Below are 20,301 nucleotides of genomic sequence, written 5' to 3' on the forward strand. Positions count from 1 at the left end.
CACCAATTCAGCAAGCACCCCAAGTGGTCTACCCTCCCACGATGGTGAATGTCGCACCATCGTTGATAAACCACTTGAGTATTTCACCAGGTATACCCATTCATGGGATTTGTAACTACTACCATGGATCCAAGGATACTTTATGGTAGACATCGACCTTGAAGATGCACACTATCAGTACCTTCTCATATAAGTTTCGGATATACCGCAATTACCTGGATGGAGTAACCATGATGAGCGTTGCGGCATTTAAGTCAAAGTTATCCAGAATCAACTAGCCCTGACACTTAGAAACATTCCGTCATGGCATGTCTATATATTAACGACAAACTATCCTTGGATACAGCTTTAGCTGCATCGCTTCTCGGCCTTTTGGCTAAGATCAAGTGTAGTATCTGTTCTTATCAGTTTAATAATCTGATACGTCCCTTATCTAGGGACCATATATTAAATTGAATTTTGGAACAGGGAGATGGAATAGGGGCTTGCTCCGTCCACTCCACGCATCGACCCAGTATTGCAGTGCCTCTGGGAACGGTGCACAAAATATATATCCAGATATTTACGTTGACCATCCACAACGTTGTTATCTGGTATTCATTAAGACTATCAGTCATGGTGCATTAACCACCAATCAACTACGTGGCAAAGTAATTGGGATATAGCAGCATTACCAGCTACTGAACTTTGTACCTTTCCTATGAGCTGAGATACTAGTGTTCAAAACTATCTCCATACCTGTAATATGGGGGCAAATGGATTAATCTGTAGTGTTATCATGGAATTTATCGGCAGGAAGGATTATGGTTGTACACTTCCACCTGTTTTGAGTAACATCTTATGTGTCCTGATGTGTTACTGAGCTTGTAATACTTAATGCCAATATGAATTGACTTAAACATGTTATATATTAACTTACTTAATTCTAGTGAAGCATTTGCTCAGTAATCCACCAAATTTGCATGTTCGTTTATAAGATAACAACATCAGTGGTGGCATATACCAAACCACTTGGGCGGAGAACATCGATATTAGGGGACAATTTATTAACAATTGGAAACCGTATGTCGTCAAACATGTTTGACCATCAGTAACTCACCTATCAGGTGAGCTAAATACTGTAAACATACATTTAAACCAAAAATATTTGCTGAAATCACTAAGCAATATGGACACCAGATATCGATTCCTTATATCCAATTAAATCACCACGTACTAACTTACGTCACATGAAACCAATCTCAAGGCAGCGGCAATGGAGACATTACCGCGTATTGAGGGGTGGGGGGAACCTAATCTCTATGTTTTCCTTTCCTTCTACCTCTTCAATAGGTACTACGGCTTCATCAGTCGGGTACTACGCAAATTACAGTGGACCAAGTCCACAAGCATGGTTCCCAGTGATCCTCGACATGGTCATTAAAAGAATTGCAGAATTGGGAAGACCATTGCTGTGCTTGGATCAGGAGCACTATCAACCTGATGACAGCATTCCGTCGCATATCCTAGGGAACATACCTGAGGAGCATCAAGAAATGGTACACTGTTTCCAAAAAAGGAATTACACATTCAACTATAACAAAAAACTGTACTGGAGCTCCTGGCAGGTCTTCACCACAATGAAGGACATGTTCTGTTAGCCTACTCAACTTGGGTACCGCTCACTGGTGATCAGATACAGGAGAGGTATATCAATCCATTCCCCAGAAATAGGTACACCCAAATTGGGATGTCAGTGAAATCCTGACATACCTTAGGGGATGATCACCAGCCAGGTCACTCACCCTGGAACAGCCTACCCTGAAGATGGACATGCTGGTGGCCTTACATCAACACAAAGAGCCAGCTCTCCCATCTACTGCGATGGGACAACATGGTTATAACACCAGATAGTGTCACATGCCCATTCAAGGGTTGGCCAAACAGAACAGACCAGGAACATCAGGTCCAGTCATGAAATTCCGGGCATACCCACCTGAACCACGTTTTATGTGTCATGACCCACTTAGAGATCGACACAATAAGGAATACCGAGGGAGAGGAAAAAGCCTTATGGGTCAGCCACAGGAAACCTCATGGTCGGGTGACGAGCTAAACTATCTCTAGTGGCTCAAGCAGGTACTGGGAGTTGTTGGAGTAAATACTAACGTGTATAAAATCTTATTCCACCAGAACAGCTTCCACGTCAGTAACTAAGAGGATGGACGAGCCTATGGACCACATCCTGGCTACTGCAGGGTGGTCTAGGGAGTATACGTTCCAAACTTTTATAACAAACCACTGACAGAACCTGTATCGTTTGCAGAAAAAGAATCTGCAAAAAATATATAATTTAAGCCCGGGGGAGCAATTGGTCTTGTTGTTGTTAATAACACCATTATTGTTTTTACAAACAGATTCATGGTTGATTACGATAACATACTTCCTCCCTCGAATGACTTCGGCAGCGAGTGAAGTATGAACTGTTACACGGTTTGAAATCACAGAGCTTTGAAGTCTTCACGTAGTCACTCACGTGACTCCGAAGTAAAATAGTAAGATTAAACGAGAACTTACCAGTTTGAAGTTTGATCTGTATTTTATGAGGAGTTACGATGAGGGATTACGTGCCCTCCGCTCCCACCCTCATTATATGGATCAAACTAATAAATTGATGTCTCCTTATCTTTACTATGTTTACTTCAAATAACTGTGTCTATCTGTGATTCCACACCGCTGCTTGGAAGTATGCCGCGCCTGCGCACTGAGCGGGTTCTTCACGTAATCCCTCATCGTAACTCCTCATAAAATACAGATCAAACTTCAAACTGGTAAGTTCTCGTTTAATCTTGCTATTTCCTGTATCAGGCCCGTATTCTTCTGCTCCTTTCCTTTCCAAGTACCTGTCCAATTGATTTAATTGTATCTGCATCTGCCGCTTCCTCTGTTTAGATTAGTTTAGGTTAGAGAAACAGCGTGGAAAGAGGCCTGCCGAGTCTGCGCCAACCAGTGACCCCCGCACACTCACACTTTCCTACGCACACTAGGGACAATTTACAATTTCTTCTGCAGTTGTATAGGGCTCTGGTGAGACCACATCTGGAGTATTGCATACAGTTTTGGTCTCCTAATTTGAGGAAGGACATCCTTGTGATTGAGGCAGTGCAGCGTAGGTTCACGAGATTGATCCCTGGGATGGCGGGATTGTCATACGAGGAAAGATTGAAAAGACTAGGCTTGTATTCACTGGAGTTTAGAAGGATGAGGGGAGATCTTATAGAAACATATAAAATTATAAAAGGACTGGACAAGCCAGATGCAGGAAAAATGTTCCCAATGTTGGGCGAGTCCAGAACCAGGGGCCACAGTCTTCGAATAAATTGGAGGTCATTTAAGATTGAGGTGAGAAAAAACTTTTTCACCCAGAGCGTTGTGAATTTGTGGAATTCCCTGCCTCAGAGAGCAGTGGAGGGCAAGTCACTGGATGGATTTAAGAGAGAGTTAGATTGAGCTCTAGGGGCTAGTGGAGTCAAGGGATATGGGGAGAAGGCAGGCACAGGTTAATGATAGGGGACGATCAGCCATGATCACAATGAATGGCGGTGCTGGCTCGATGGGCCGTAATGGCCTCCTCCTGCACCTATTTTCTATGTTTCTATGTTTCTATGTTTACTAAGCCAATTAGCCTATGAACCTGTATGTCTTTGGCGTATGTTAGGAAACCGGAGCTCAAGGAGAAAACCCACGCAGGTCACGGGGAGAACATATAAACTCCGTACGGGCAGCGCCTGTCGTCAGGATCAAACCTGGATCTCTGGGCAGCAAATCGACCGCTGTACCACCGTGCTGCCCCACCTCTGGTAGCTGGATCCATCTAATCACCACCCTCTGCGTGGATACTCTTCAGATCCTCTTCAATTATCTCCTCGCTCACCTTAAACCTATGCCCTCGAGATCCAGACTTCTCTGCCCTAGAAAAAAGACTGACTATTTATCTAATCTGAGACCCTCAAAATATTTGTTAAAAAAAACTCTAAAGGATCACTTCTCCGCTTCCTACATCCCAGTAAGAAAATAACCATCTATCCTTGTAACGACAGCCTTCCATTCCAGGCAACATCCTCGTGAATCTATTCTGCACTCTCTCCATTGCTACCACATGCTTCTTGTACTGTGGTGATCAGAACTGTACACAACACTGTCCAAGCATGGTCTAACCAATGTTTTTGTACTGCTGCAACATGACGTCCAAATTCTTATACTCCTTACCTAGGCCGTTGAAGGTAAGTGTACAATTGACTGCTCTATCCACTTGTGTCTTCAAAGGGAGCTATGAACTTCCACCCCAAGATCGCCTGCCATGTACCCTATATCTCCTTCGGGAGTTTGATTTCCTAAAACACATGACCTCACATATGGGCCTAACTCAAGGAAACACCAGTGAGTCAAGAGTCTACACAAAGGGTGGTGGGCGTATGGAATGGGCTGCTGGAGGCAGAAGTTGAGGCAGGAACTATCAAACATTTAAGGAACATTTAGATACATGGATAGGACAGGTTTGGAGGGATATGGACCAAATCCAGGCAGGTGGGAGTAGTATAGATGGGACATATTGGTCGGTGTGGGCAAGTTGGGCCGTTGGGCCGAAGGGCCTGTTTCCACGCTGTGTCACTCTATAACAACTACCCCACAGCAGTAAACAACTCGACTGTTACTAGTTTATACCTGTGTCCTGTTGTCCTAAAGTCATTGTTCAGCTTGAAATAGTGCAGAGTTTTTCTCAGTATTCATTTACTTCAATCTTTTAATGACTGTGTCAATTAGCATATCTTCTTTCACAAATGATGTAGGCGATATTATCATATTTCAATAAGTATTTTCCATTGGGATATCCAAATGAATTATAATCCATAGCACCATGGCAGTCGGAAATGCTGGAGTAGTAATCAGTCAGTGTATACATTCGTTTAGGTTTATTACTTAGGTCATGTGTAATGAGGTACAGTGAAAGGGGTTGTTTTGCTTGCTATACAAACAGATCAGATATGCCATAATCAAATATAATCGATACATTGAGGACAATAGATGGAGCAAAAGGGAAGATACAGAGTGCACACTATATTTTTCAGCATTGTAGCGCATCAGTTCGACAGACAAAGTCCAATGTCCATAATGGAGTAGAGGTGAATCAGATAGTATCCTGGCTCATGGAAGGACTGTTCAGAAGCCTGATATGAGGGAAGAAGTGGGGTGAGAGATTGCAACCTTCACATGGTTCACCTTGTTTCGACTAATGCAATCAACCTGACCTGCACAAACAAATAGATCAAATAGAACAAGTTGACCTACAACTTTAGGCTGCGCACGCCATACACAAGAAGAAGAAGGGAAGTCTGGTGGTAAACTCAATTCCATATTATTGTATACCTACAGTAGCCTTTTACATTCTTTCTTATCAAATATCTATCTACCTCTGCCTTAAAAATATTGATGCACCCTGCTACCATCCACTTTGAGGAAGGGTCGCAGAGATTAATAACCATCTGAGAGACATCATGGGAGGAAAAGATTGGGTAGATACACAGAGTCTTTTGCCCAGAGTAGGCGAATCGAAGGCCAGTGGACGTACTGTAGGTTTAAGGTGAAAGGGAATAGATTTGATAGGAATCTGAGGGGGTACCCTGACTGCGGGTGCTTGACTGTATGGAATTTGTACGTTCTCCCAGTGACCTGCGTGGGCTTTCTCCGAGCTCCTTAGTTTCCTCGCAAACTCCAAAGACGTACAGGTTTGTACATTAATTGGCTTGGTGTCAATGTAAAATTGTCCCTGGTGTATGTAGGATAGTGTTAGTGTGCGGGGATCGCTGGTCGGTGCGGACTCAGTGGGCCGAAGGGCCTGTTTCCCGCTGTATCTCTAAACTAAACTACACTTAACTAACAACATTTAATGATTGACCTTCATCGGCAACAAAATGAACCCGGGGGAGAAATTAATGGAGTTTTCATATGACTAGTTAGGCTAACTAAATGTTAAAGAGTAATAACTCTGTTACCTATGAACTCATGGTAGGACTGATTCAATAAAGTTTCTGGACAGTTCAGAATTGAGATTGAACGGTAGAATTCCACAAAGTCAGGCCAACTATTTTGATTTTGTTGACAGTTCTATAATCCCCAAGCAGTAATCTTCTGTATGCTAAATACAGTTAGTAATCCTACACCTATCGCTCTGACATGCCTGCACATGCAGTCTTTGACTGATATAATGGCACAGAAGGGTTAGTCAGAACAGTGTGACATTCTTTTATTCCGCTTATCAAACAGCTCATTTATTTCTGGCCGAAAGATAAGTTTCAGGAAATAGAGGAAGAAACCAGGACCTATTCTTTTTAACTGCAATCATGTTGGGGTATTGGAATGTGAAATTAATGCCAGCTATTTTTTAATTCTATGATGATGGTGGACGTTAGTTTATGGTCCAGTGACTTTTATGAGTGAGTGGATTAGAAAGGTCCCAAATTCTAATCCCAGTCTGATAGTTGATCACAACAGGGACAGAGTTATTGACAATAAACGTATTCATTCATTCATTCATTCAGAGGAAATGAAACCAAATTCTTGACAATTCGTGAGTCTCTAAACTTGAGTATCGAGTTTGGAGGTCATGTAATAATAATAATAATAATAATAATAATATCTTTTATTGTCATTGCACGTCAGTGCAGCGAGATTTAGTGTGCAGCTCCACCGATGTACAAGAAAGGTAAATAAATACAATACATAAATAAGCAAGCTGAATTGATTGACATGACCATCTGAGGGAGACTGTCCAAAGGGGGTGGGTGGGGGGGCACTCATTAGGGCCGGTTCAGAGCCGCTATAGCTCTTGGGATAAAACTGTTCCTGAGTCTGGAGGTTCGGGCATAGAAGGCCTTGTAACGTCTGCCGGAGGGAAGTAGTTGAAACAGACCGTGGCAGGGGTGTGATGAGTCCTTATGGATGTTGAGGGCCTTCCTGAGGCACCGCGTGTGGTAGATGCCCTCCAAGGCTGGTAGCTCTGTCCCGATGCGCTCTGTTGACGACGCGCTGAAGAGCTCTCCTCTCCGCCTCCGTGCAGCTGAGATACCACACAGAGATGCCATACGTTAGTATGCTCTCTGTGGTGCAGCGGTTGCGGTTGTATAAGATGTTGGTGAGACCGCATTTGGAGTATTGTGTTTAGTTCCAGGCACCATGTTATAGGAAAGATATTGTCAAGCTTGAAAGGGTTCAGAGAAGATTTATGAGGATGTTGCCAGGACTAGAGGGTGTGAGCTATAGGGAGAGGTTGAGTAGGCTGGGTCTCTATTCCTTGGCGTGCAGGAGGATGAGGGGTGATCTTATAGAGGTGTATAAAATCATGAGATGAATAGATCGGGTAGATGCACAGAATCTCTTGCCCAGAGTAGGGGAATCAAGGACCAGAGGACATAGGTTCAAGGTGAAGGGGAAAAGATTTAATAGGAATCTGAGCGGTAACTTTTTCACAGAGAGTGGTGGATGTATGGAACAAGCTGCCAGAGGAGGTAGTTAAGGCTGGGACTATGCCAAAATTTAAGAAACAGTTAGACAGGTACATGGATAGGACAGGTTTGGAGGGATAAGGACCAAGTGCAGGCAGGTGGGACTAATGTAGCTGGGATATTGTTGGGTCGGTGTGGGCCGCTTGGGTTGGAACCCTTCTTCAGATTGTTCTGTACAAATTGGCTACCGTTAATCCACCTCTGGTTATGGACACCCCAAACCAGTTCCAGTCCCAAGCCCGGATACAGGACAAGGCGTAGGGCTAGCACCCCTACCCCGTAAAACCCAAAACCCGCTACTGAAACAGCAAGCATGAACTATACTGGAAACCGGCATGGGGGATGGAACTCGCCCCGTACAAGTATGACGGGCTCGGGCCAAAGCATCGGGACGCTTGTGCCCCGAAAAAGAGTAACATCTTCTCCGCCAAAACTGCTAACTGCTAATCCCATATTACAAATGTGACCACACTTTAAAAGTGCTTTTCGTTGATCATCATTGTTGAAATGAGGTTATGATGGGTACTAAGTAGTTGCAATATTTTTCTTCTTTACGGATAGAATCCTTATGAAAACTGATCAATCAGATGGGAAACCACAATGTAAACGGCCTGTCCCAGTTGGCCATCATTTGCGCGTAATTTACGCGACATCATTTACGTGCGTATTACGTGCGCATGTTGCATGATGTTATAGGCTGTGACGCGTGGCCGCGCTCGGCGTCGCAGGATTTTGTGATGTACAAAATCTTCGCTCGCCATCTGCGTGACGCGCAAATGACGGCCAAGTGGGACAGACCCTTAAGTATTCCCGAGGTCTTCTCTGCAGATAAATAAGTCACAGCAAAAGAGCCCGCTGGATTGATAACAAACCTGAACCATTTTAATTTTGATTTGTTTAGTTTATGATCACGTGCATCCAACCGAGTTATAGTGATAATCTTTTTTGTTGCCAGCTATCCATTCAGCGGAAAGACTGTACATGATTACAATCAAGCTATCCGCAGTGTACAGATATAGGGGAAAGGGAATGCTGTTTAGTGCAAGATAAAGTCCAATTAAAAATTGTCCAAAGGTCTCCAATGAGGTGGATGGTAGGACCGCACTCTAGTTGGTGATAGGATGGTTCAGTTGCCTGATAACAGCTGGGAAGAAACTGTCCCTGAATCTGGAGGTTCACACTTCTGTGCCTCTTGCCCGATGGGAGAGGGGAGAAGAGGGGGTGACCGGGGTGAGATCACTCCTTGATTCTGCTGGTGGCCTTGCCAAGTCAGGGTGAAGTGTAGATGGAGTCAATGGAACGGAGGTTGGTTTGCGTGATGGTCTGGGCTGCATCCACAAATCTCTGCAATTTCGTGGGCCCATTTACCCGGTTACCAGCGTGCACTGCCCTCTTCGAGCCCGTCATTCAAAACTCGGTAAATAAAGATAAATAGTGCGCGTGCTGAATACTGAGAAACCATTGTGTTATAGCAAATAATTTACGAGGTAAACTAATAGCTGGAAATTGCTACGTTAGACGAGAAGGTTGAGAGTCAAGACAAGAAAGAAGTATGTTGGAAGGAACTGCAGATGCTGGTTTAAACCGAAAGTAGACACAAAAAGCTGGAGTAACTGAGCGAGTCGGACAGCATCTGGAGAAAAGGAATAGGTGACATTTCGGGTCGAGTCTGAAGAAGGGTCTCAACCCAACAAGTCACCAATTCCTTTTCTCCAGAGATGCTGCCTGGCCCGCTGAGTTACTCCAGCTTTTTGTGTCTATCTTCAAGAAAGAAATATGTTGGGTACTCATCAGATAATCTTGGCAGAGAAGAGGCGCGTGTCGCAGTTACAGGTGTGGACCCTCTAGTGAAACATGTTGTGTGGGAGGGTCTGTATTCGACACAAGACTACGTGTGCTTTGACCACAAGTGCTGACTCACAGCTTGGGTGTTTCCAGCACTTCCCCTTTTTGCTTTAGATACCCACGTCTCTCAGTGTTGTGCTTTTGGCTGAGCGGAGGTTGCTCATTTGGCACGAGAACATTTCGTGCATTTAGGCAGTAATTCAAAATCTGACAAGAGCCTTTTAATACAATGAGCAGGTGTTTTTTTGTGATCCATATATTAACAAATTCTCAGATCAGTCCAGCAATCAATTCACCAAAATATTCCACTGATCTGCCCAATCGCTGCATAGTGTCACAGCTGCTGCCTCACCACGCCGGAGACCCGGGTTCGATCCTGACTACGGGTGCTGTCTGTATGGAGTTTGCACGTTCTGTGGGTGACTGCATGGGTTTTCTCCGGGTGCTCCAGTTTCCTCCCACACTCTAATTATCCCTCCGATACGATATGACCGAACTTTATTGGAGTGAATGTTTGATGTACTGGGCATCTTTAATACAGCTTTGTGAAGTTATTTATTGATTTTAGTTTGAACCTTAGTTTTATCCACCCTTACAATGACCAAGCAGTAGTATTATTGTCTGGAAGCATTGCATACTGTAGAAACCATTCCTAAGGGCAGCAGACTGGCATTCATCCTTTAGTTTAGGTTAATTTAGTTTAGTTTTGAGATACACCTCAGAAACAGGCCTTTCGTCCCACCGAGTTCACACCGACTAGCAATCCCCGCATACTAACACTATCCTACACACACTAGGGACATAGAAACATAGAAACATAGAAAATAGGTGCAGGAGTAGGCCATTCGGCCCTTCGAGCCTGCACCACCATTCAATACACAATCTTTACCAGTGGAGCGAGATGTCCATCGGGGAATGTTGCTGACTGGCCCGCTGCAGATTGCAGGGGTACGTGCTGAGGGACGCACTGAAGCTCGGTGCAGCCAACGGCAAGGCTCAGTGGGTGAAGACCACAGTCTAGGGTCCTTCCGATGCTGGATATAGGGTGGGGGGGGGGGGGGGGCAGGGTGTGGTGGAGACGCCCCTCAAACAAGGGAAGGGATATCTCCCCAGGGGGGCACATGAGTGCCTGGTATAATGATAGTGTTGCGAATACCACCAAATACAATGCTAATGAATGTGTGTTTGGCCGCTGAGAATGTCGTGAGCATTTCTGCACCATTCTTGTTTTGTACATATATTTTATTCTGAATAAAGTTTATTTTTGAGAAAAAAATTACCGCACACAGATCCTTAACTAGGTGGGTTGGCATAACCTGCCTGTGATAATCCTTCATATCCTGCCACGCTCTTTATTCTGCTTATTAGTTTAGTTTTTAGTTTTAGAGACACAGCGTGGAAACAGGCCCTTTGGCCCAGCGAGTGCGCGCCGACCACACTTACACTATCCTGCACATGTTAAACTTACCAAAGCCAATGGACCTACAAAGGCGTACGTCTATGGAGCGTGGGAGCAAAGCGGAGCACCCGGAGAAATCCCACGCAGGTCACGGGGAGAAGGTACAAGCTCTGTGCGGACAGCACCCGCAGTCAGGATCGAACCCGGGTCTCTGGTGCTGTAAAGGGCCAGTCCCACTGTATGAGGTAATTCAAGAGTTCTCCCGAGTTTCCCCTGATTCGAACTCTGAGAATTACGGTAATAGCCGTTCGTAGGTACTCGGGGCTCTCGTGGACATTTTTCACAGTGCTGAAAAAACGTCACGAGTTATTGCATTCCCTTTGAGCCGCTACGAGACATCCATGAGCTCCGACGTAGCCGCTACGTATATTCTACGTACTGACCACGAGTTTGATTTTTTTTAAACTCGGGAGAATTCTTGAATTACCTCGTACAGTGGGACAGGCCCTTAAGGCAGCAACTCTACCGCTGCGCCGCCCGTATTTACCTTTAAGGTAATATTATTAAAGTGTTAGCTCTCAGGTGGGTTGGCATCAGTTAGCATGGGTTCACCTGCATGGAGAATGGAAACCCCTTGAGAGTTAGCGGTGAATAAATAACGAGCCTTGGAGTCGGTCAATAAACAAACGAGGCGGCTCAAATAACAACAGGTGAAAGGCAACAATGATCACCTGCCGGGCTGCTGAACTTTCACCTTGCAGAGCGGGGTTGCGGGAGATAGATGATATGCAGGTGGTTGTCAGTCGGTGAGATGGGTAATGCTCTCACGCTCACATCGTATTATATCAATCACCAGGTCGACAGACGAAATGTGCAAGAAGGAACTGCAGATGCCGCTTTAAACCGAAGATACACACAAAAAGCTGGAGTAACTCAGCGGGACAGGCAGCATCTCTGGAGAGAAGGAATGGGTGACGTTTCAGGTCGAGACCCTTCTTTTTACTCCAGCTTTTTGTGTCTATTAACAGATGTACAGAAATAAGCCATGTTTTGTGACAGATTATACAACAGGTCTCATCTTCACCCGAGTAGAGTCTGATTATTGTCTGATATTTTAAACCTTTTTCAATTTATTTAATGAAGGTCATTGTGATAAGCTTGTGTAAGGCAGATAAAGCCCATGCGGTCAAGGCAATATTCCAGATAATATCCATCTATTATAAAGAGCACCTTCTGCTCAAGATTATGGATGTAGGATCCTAATGTCACCATATGCTTCTGCAGTCAATTACCAGGTCAAATGACAAAACAAATGTTAGCGATTTTTAGCGAAGAGGAGATGACAATGTCGGTCTGAAGAAGTGTCTCGACTCGAAACATCACCTATACCTCTTCCCCACAGATGCTGCCTGACCGTTGAGTTTCTGCAACATTTTGTGTCTATCGATGTCGTAAACCAGCATCTGCACACCTTCCTGACCTGAAACGTCTTTAGGTTAGTTTAGAGATTCAGCACGGAAACAGGCCCTTCGGCCCACCGGGTCCGATCCACGCACATTAACACTATCCTACACACACCAGGGACAATTTTTACATTTATCAAGCCAACTAACCTAACGAACCTGTGCTTCTTTGGAGTGTGGGAGGAAACCGAAGATCAAGGAGAAAATCCACGCAGGTCCCGACTACTAATAGACAATAGACATTAGGTGCAGGGGTAGGCCATTAAGCCTAGGTTAATTGGCTTGGTATAAATGTAAATTGTTCCTAGTGTGTGTAGGATAGTGTTGGTGTGCGGGGATCACTGGTCTGTGCGGACTCGGTGGGCCGAAGGGCCTGTTTCCCATCTGTATCTTTAAACTAAACTAATACAAATGAAGAGTTTAAGGTAATTGATGATGTTGACATGATTGATATTTATGAATGGGCTTGTATGCTTTGTTAATGCATCTTCTTTTTAAAATGTTGTATGTATTTTCTCTCTGATTAGATGCAGTTCTGAGTATTCCCAATAGACAATTGACAATAGACAATAGGTGCAGGAGTAGGTCATTCGGCCCTTCGAGCCAGCACCGCCATTCAATGTGATCATGGCTGATTATCCCCAATCAGTACCCCGTTCCTGCCTTCTCCCCATATCCCCTGACTCCGCTCTCTTTAAGAGCCCCATCTAGCTCTCTCTTGAAAGTATCCAGAGAACTGGCCTCCACCGCCATCTGAGGCAGAGAATTCCACAGACTCACAATATTGGCTTCTGTAAATTGTAAATTGACCCTACTGTATAGGATGGTGCTAGTGTGCAGGGCCATAGTTTGTTGGCATGGACTCGGTGGGCCAAAGGGACCATAGTTGGTTGGCATGGACTCGGTGGGCCAAAGGGACCATAGTTTGTTGGCATGGACTCGGTGGGCCAAAGGGACCTGTTTCCACACTTTATCTCTAAAGTCTAAAGTAAAGTAACAATTGACAGTGTGTGTAAGGCAGGTAGTGGTTTTAGCATGCTGGCAAACATGCCTACGAAGCAAAATGCCCTGTTAAGGAACAACAGTGCAAGTCATGTGGAAAACTCAATGCTTTCATAAAAGTTTGTATTTCACTAAATCCATTGTGTTAGATCCAACCAATGTGAATATTGAAAATAGTGACCATTGAAGTCAAGGCTGAGATCAACAACAATTCTATTGTTAGACACAAAAAACTAGACTAACTCAGTGGGGCAGGGACAGGCAGCATGTCTGGAGAAAAGAATTAGGTGACGTTTCGGGTCGAGACCCTTATGAAGAGATGCTGCCTGACTCAGGACTTTGCGCCCCACCCAAGGTTTCCGTGCGGTTCCCGGAGGTTGCAGGTGGTTGCCGGAGGTTGCAGGTAGTGGCAGCAAGTAGGGAGACTGACAAAAACCTCCGTGAACCGCACGGAAACCTTGGGTGGGGCGCAAAGTTTCCAGAGGTTTCCGTTCAGGTTTCCTAAGTGGGACAGGGGCATTACATGATAAGTGGAGTCGTTTCAACCTTCACCGATGTCCTCCTCTCACTCAAATAACAAATTACCTGGATATCTTCTTGCAATCAGGCTGCACCTTTGATGGATTTGGTCGTGGCTTCATCGCAAATACCACTCAAGGCTAAGGGATCATCATGACATTCAGTAATCTCAGATAACTGAGTTTCGATGCAACACCTGTTCTTCATCTTACTGAGCCTCACCCACGCAAAAGCTTACAACCAATCTCCCCCGTGATGGAGGAGAGGTTGTGTAACAACATATTGGTTTATGTAAACTAAATACAATTCCCCGGACAATGAAACTGCTACAAAACAAAGCTGTCATGAGGCAAGATGTTGCTTTTCCACACACGTCTTCAATACAGTCAAAGAATAGTAGGCCATAAAACTAGACATCTCTCATGATATCACATATACATTGCAAAATGGCGGCCCCCCATAGCAGAGGCGTCCACGTCGCGGGGCTGGAAATCGGAAGTATCCCGAGCTAATTCTGTTACCACCATCATCTATTGCAACAAGTGATGGCTCGCACTGATTGTCGTCGGAAGCTTGCGTCCATTTTCAGGACAGACGATGAAAGCGATGTCAACATTTGAAACATGGAAGATGGACACAAAAGAAGATTGCAAAATGGCGCCTCTTGTATATGGACTCAGTATGCTGTTCTGTGCATACTACACCAACAGGGGTGATTGTGTCTATGTAGAAACATAGAAACATAGAAAATAGGTGCAGGAGTAGGTCATTCGGCCCTTCGAGTCTGCACCGCCATTCAATATGACCATGGCTGATCATCCAACTCAGTATCCTGTACCTGCCTTCTCTCCATACCCCCTGATCCCTTTAGCCACAAGGGCCACATCTAACTCCCTCTTAAATATAGCCAATGAACTGGCCTCAACTACATTCTGTGGCAGAGAATTCCAGAGATTCACCACTCTCTCTGTGTAAATTTTTTTTTCTCATCTCAGTCCTAAAAGATTTCCCTTTTATCCTTAAACTGTGACCCCTTGTTCTGGACTTCCCCAACATCGGGAACAATCTTCCTGCATCTAGCCTGTCCAACCACTTAAGAATTTTGTACGTTTCTATAAGATCCCCCCTCAATCTTCTAAATTCTAGCGAGTACATGTACGGGGATAGTTTTGTGGATCTGTATACACAAAATGTATTTCATTGCACCTGGTACACGTGACAACCATTGAACATTCCAGCACCAGAGACCCGGGTTCGATTCTGACCAGGGGTGCTGTCTGTACGGAGTTTGCACGTTCTTCCTGTGACCTCTTGGGTTTCCTCCGGGTGCTCCGGTTTCCTCCCACATCCCAAAGACGTGCAGGTTTGCAGGTTAATTGCCCCCGGTGTAAATTGTCCCCAGTGTGTTGATAGAACTAGTGCATGGGCGATCATTGTTCTGCACTGTATCTCTAAAGTCTAAAGTAAAAGTCTAAACTTCCTCCTCATCTCCATTCTAAAAGTACATCCTTGTATTCTGAGGCTGTGACCATTGGTCCTAGACTCTCCCACTCCTGGAAACATCCTCTCCACATCCACTCTATCTAGCCCTTTCATTATTTAGTGGGTTTGGATGAGATCCCCCTCATCCTCCTAAATTCCAGCGAGTACAGGCCCAGAGCCTTGCTGATAATCCTGAGGTATTCATAACTAATGCTATTGAAAGTCCCTCAATAGATTGACAGTACATATTATACTCAGTAATTTTCGGCAAATGTAATTGTCAGCTTTCCTAATCTCTCTTCTATATAAAATAACAAATGGTCAGAAATGGGCGGCACGGTGGCGCAGCGGTAGAGTTACTGCCTAATATGCCCCGTCCCACTTAGGAAACCTGAACGGAAACCTCTGGAGACTTTGCGCCCCACCCAAGGTTTCCGTGCGGTTCCTGGAGGTTGCAGGCGGTTGCCGGAGGTTGCAGGTAGTGGAAGCAGGTAGGGAGACTGACAAAAGCCTCCGGGAACCGCACGGAAACCTTGGGTGGGGCGCAAAGTCTCCAGAGGTTTCCGTTCAGGTTTCCTAAGTGGGACAGGTGCATTACTGCACCAGAGACCCGGGGTTTAATCCTGACTATGGGTGCTGCCTGCACAGAGTTTATACGTTCTCCCCGTGACTGCATGGGTTTTCCCCGGGTGCTCCGGTTTCCTCCCACGCTCCAAAGACGTACAGGTTTGTAGGTTGTTCAAGAAGGAACTGCAGATGCTGGAAGATCGAAGGTACACAAAAATGCTGGAGAAACTCAGCGGGTGCAGCAGCATCTATGGAGCGAAGGAAATAGGCGACGTTTGTAGGTTAATTGGTTTCTGCAAAAATTGTAAATTGTCCCCAGTGTGTAGGAGAGTGCTGGTGTACGGGGATGGCAGGTTGGCGCAGGCTCGGTGGGCCGAAGGGCCAGTTTCTGGCTGTATCTCTAAACTAAACTAGACTAGCTCTGAATCTCATTGAAATTCGGTTGTGGATAATGAGTATGGTGCTTACATGGATATTTCACAAACACATTTATTGATCGGAAGCGTAGATGAAATTTAGATCGATTCTGGGGCGAATTTTGATTAGCTGGAGGCGAAAGAGTCGGCACTTTTTTTTGTCGGAGTTCGCACATCTGAAATGATTGGGAGACCCTGGCTGTAACTTGCATATGTGTCACTTTTTATTGCCTCAAATGGAATGCTATTGTTTCCACCATGGTGGAAGCGCAGAACACAGACATCCATGGGTAACATATTTACAATTAGTAATGAAATGTTTACTTGATGGGGTGTCTTGTTCCCCTTTGTGTACATTTAAAGAGGATAAGAGTTAAATAACATACCTTTGTTCGTGAAGGTCTGGGCAGACATTTTGATGTGGTGTTGCCGCGGGAACTGAGAAGCACAGGAATAATGTGGCATGATCCACAAGAGTAACGTTTACATTTCCTTCTCCAAGCCATCCTGAGGCCTCTCCGGGGGAAACTGCTGGTGCAATGTTGAATTATGTGCACCAGTCGATCGTGGAATGTCCAATTGTAATTACTTTGCGACCTCAACAAACCTATTTTTCTTTGGGCAACAATGGGGACTCATCCATTCCGAAAGGCCTGAATTCAGCAGATGAAAGGCGAACACTCCTTTGCCCGGACTTTCCTGTTAGTGGATATTAGAGTCACGCCATTTTGTATTAATATTGCAACACCTTTTGTAAGCAATTTCACAAGTTCATAAGGTCATGTGATAGGAATAGAATTAGGCCATTCGGCCCATCAAGTCTACACCATTCAATCGCGACTGATCTATCTCTCCCTCCATTCTCCTACCTTCTCCCCATAACCCCTGGCACCCGTACTAATCAAGAACCTATCTATCTCTGCCTTAAATCTATCCATTGACTTGGCCTCCACAGCCTCATGAAAAATCACTCAAATAATAGGAAATGTATTGAATTGAATTGAAAGATAAAGCTTGGAAATAGGCCCTTCAGCCCTTCTGAGTCCATGTCGGCCCTCAATCAGCCATTCACGCTAATTCTATGTCATCCCATTTTCACATCTACATCCTACACACTAAGGACAATTTACAGAGGCCGATTATCATACAAACCTTGAAATACAGAAATAAAATTTACTGACAATATGACATGAGTACAGAGTCATATAGTCCGCGATTTGACAGCTTGGAAACAGACCTTACAGCCCAACCCGTTCATGCAGATCAAGATGTCCCATCGAAGTTAGTCCTATTTGCCTGCTTTTGGCCCATATCCCTCTATACCTTCCCTATCGATATACTGTCTAAATATGGCTCAAATACTGTTATCGTACTTGCCTCAACTGCCCCCTCTGGTAGCTCCTTCCATATACCCACCACCCTCTCTGAAAAGGTTTCCCTTCAGGTTTGTATTAGTCCTTGCCCCTCTCCATTTAAACCTTTGTCCCTTTGTTTTTGATTCCCCCCCCCTGGGTACAAATACTCTGTGCTTTCACCCTATCCATCTCCCCCCCCCCCCCCTCTCATGAGTTTATAGACCTCCAATCACCATAAGATGACCAATCAGCCTCCATGATTACTCCATATAGATAACAGACACAATTGGAGCCTATTCAATACTATGAAAATTAAAACAAAATTTGAAATGCTTAAGCAAGAAATAGAAAGCCAACCTGACATGTTAACTCAGTCCATGGATGCTGTCTGACCTAGTGAGTGTCTGCAGCCTTTTCTGTTTTTATTTTATGATTGGTTAGTAAGGCTGGCTTTCATTGCTGCCAGCACCTTTATCCACTCAGGCACCACTCCTGTAAACTTGTGAATTATTGTTCTATAGAAGTACTTGTTGTCCCCCTGGGTTAGAATACATATTATTGGTACTGTTGTTAAATTACAAAAATAATCACAAGAAAAAATCCTCTGCTTTGAAGGGGAGCAAAGCTCATGCCCTTTGTAAACTCTTGTGCCAGTCACTCTCTCTCTCCCCTCTCTCCATTTTCTCTCTCTTTATCTTTCTTGTCTCTCCTTTCTCTTTCTCTTCTCATTTTGTTTCTTCCCTCTCCTCTCACTTTTCTTCCCTTTCTCTCTCTCTCCTTTATCTTTCTCCCAAATATCATTCTCCTCTCTTTTTCCCCCTCTATCTGTCTCTCTCTCTCTCATTCTCCACTCTCTTATTCTTTCTTCCTATCTTCCCTCTCTTTCTCATATCTTTCTTCTCACTCCTTTGTCTCTTCTCTCGTTCTCTCTCCCCCTCCTCTCTTTCTTTCTCCCCACTTACTATATCTTCTCTCTCTCCCTCTCTCCCTCAATCCCTATCACCCTCTCCCCTTCCCCCTCTCCCCCTCCCTCTCTCCCTCTCCCTCTCTCCCTCTCCCCCTCACTCTCTCCCACCCTCCCACTCTCCCCCTCTCTCCCTCTCTCCCTCCCCCGCCCCCCCACTCCCCCACTCCCCCTCTACCCCTCTCCCTATCTCCCTCTCACCCATCCTCTCTCCCTCTCCCCCTCTCCCCTCTCCCCCTCTCCCTCTCTCCCCCTTCTCCCACTCTCTCCCCTCCCCCTCTCCCTCTCTCCCTCTCTCCCCTCTCCCCCTCTCCCCCTCTCCCCCTTCTCCCTCTCCCCCTCTCTCCCCTCTCCCCCTCTCCCCTCTCCCTCTCCCTCTCCCCTTCCTCTCCCTCCCTCTCACTTTCACTCTCTCCTTCTGATCACCAACCTGTCCAGGGTTGCTATTCCCCACTTGAATGTAACGGGTTTAACAGTTACACACACAGAAAATAGGATTCTGTCCTTCTTATGAATTCTATCAGCTCCCTCTGTTCCAGAGGGCATGGAATCACGTCAAAGCTGGCGTTGCTGTTAGTAAATAACGTTTTTATTGCCTCTGAATGAAAGGACCTCCAACAGCCTCGATGATGCAGGCTCTGTACCAAGGCAGCAAAGGGAAAGCGAAGAAAGAATTTGCCCCTTCGAAAGTCCAAGCGATTTATTTGAACTCTGTGATATGCAGTCACTTTTTCAGCACACAAAGAATTCATCAACTGCTCAGTTGGAAAGAACTAAGCATTGAAAGAACATCTCAGATATCCAAGAAAATATTTGCATAAAGAGTGTTTGCTTGATTAAAAAAATGCGGTAAGACTTTATTTGCTTGGACAACAATAGGATGTATTAAGGCTCATTTTTATTAAAATGACATACGGTTAAAATAGCATATTGCAACATTTCTTTTGACATAGTTTATATCATTGCATTGCCAGGTTAGAGGTAAGTGAAGAATGATTTACCATTTTATTTACGATGCTGTGTCCTTCAACGTACAGGCATTGTGTGGGCAGCTTACGCTACGATACAATAGAACTTTATTTATCCTAGGAGGGAAATTGATCGGCCAACCGTCATAAAAACACGAAATACATGAAATATGAAATTAAAGTGACGAGTGGGGTTGTGCAAAGATTGAGGAGGTGGGGGGGGGGGGGGGGGGGGGGCAGTTAGGCTACCCCATGACAGAAGGGGTAGGAGTTGTACAGTTTGATAGCCACAGGGAAGAAGGATCTCCTGTGGCTATCTTGGTGGAACCAGTCTGTTGCTGAAAGAGCTCCTCAGGTTGACCAGTGTGTCACGGAGGGGGTGAGCTGTATTGTCCAGGATGCTCCGCAGTTTGAGGAGCAACCTCCCCTCCAAGAATTTACACCCCAGTGGTATGCATATTGACTTCACTAACTTCAAGTAACCATTGCTTTTCCTCTCTCTCCATCCCTCCCCCTTCATAGTTCTCCGGTCCAGCCTGACTGTCCCCCTGATTAAATTTTATCTCTGTATGCTTCGTTGTCAGCTTCTCCTAGATAACAACGACCTATTCTGCATTTTCCTTGAGCCTCATCCCCATTGATGTATCCTTTTCACACCTTGCACTTCCTTATCTCCGTGTCTCCCTCTCCCCTGACTCTCAGTCTGAAGAAGGGTCTCGACCCGAAAAACGTCACCCATTCCTTCTATCCAGAGAGGCTGCCTGTCCCGCATGAGTTACT

At 45.1% G+C, this 20,301-nt stretch overlaps 1 non-coding gene across 1 annotated transcript; it reads left to right on the top strand.

Annotated features, from left to right (window-relative positions):
- The first annotated feature begins 356 nt into the window (after positions 1-356).
- Positions 357-548, top strand: LOC116986048. The gene has a single exon (XR_004415399.1). It is a non-coding gene; the product is annotated as a U2 spliceosomal RNA (small nuclear RNA).
- The last annotated feature ends 19,753 nt before the right edge of the window (positions 549-20,301 follow it).

This window comes from Amblyraja radiata, chromosome 22, assembly GCF_010909765.2.
Source record: "Amblyraja radiata isolate CabotCenter1 chromosome 22, sAmbRad1.1.pri, whole genome shotgun sequence".
Taxonomy (NCBI): domain Eukaryota; kingdom Metazoa; phylum Chordata; class Chondrichthyes; order Rajiformes; family Rajidae; genus Amblyraja; species Amblyraja radiata.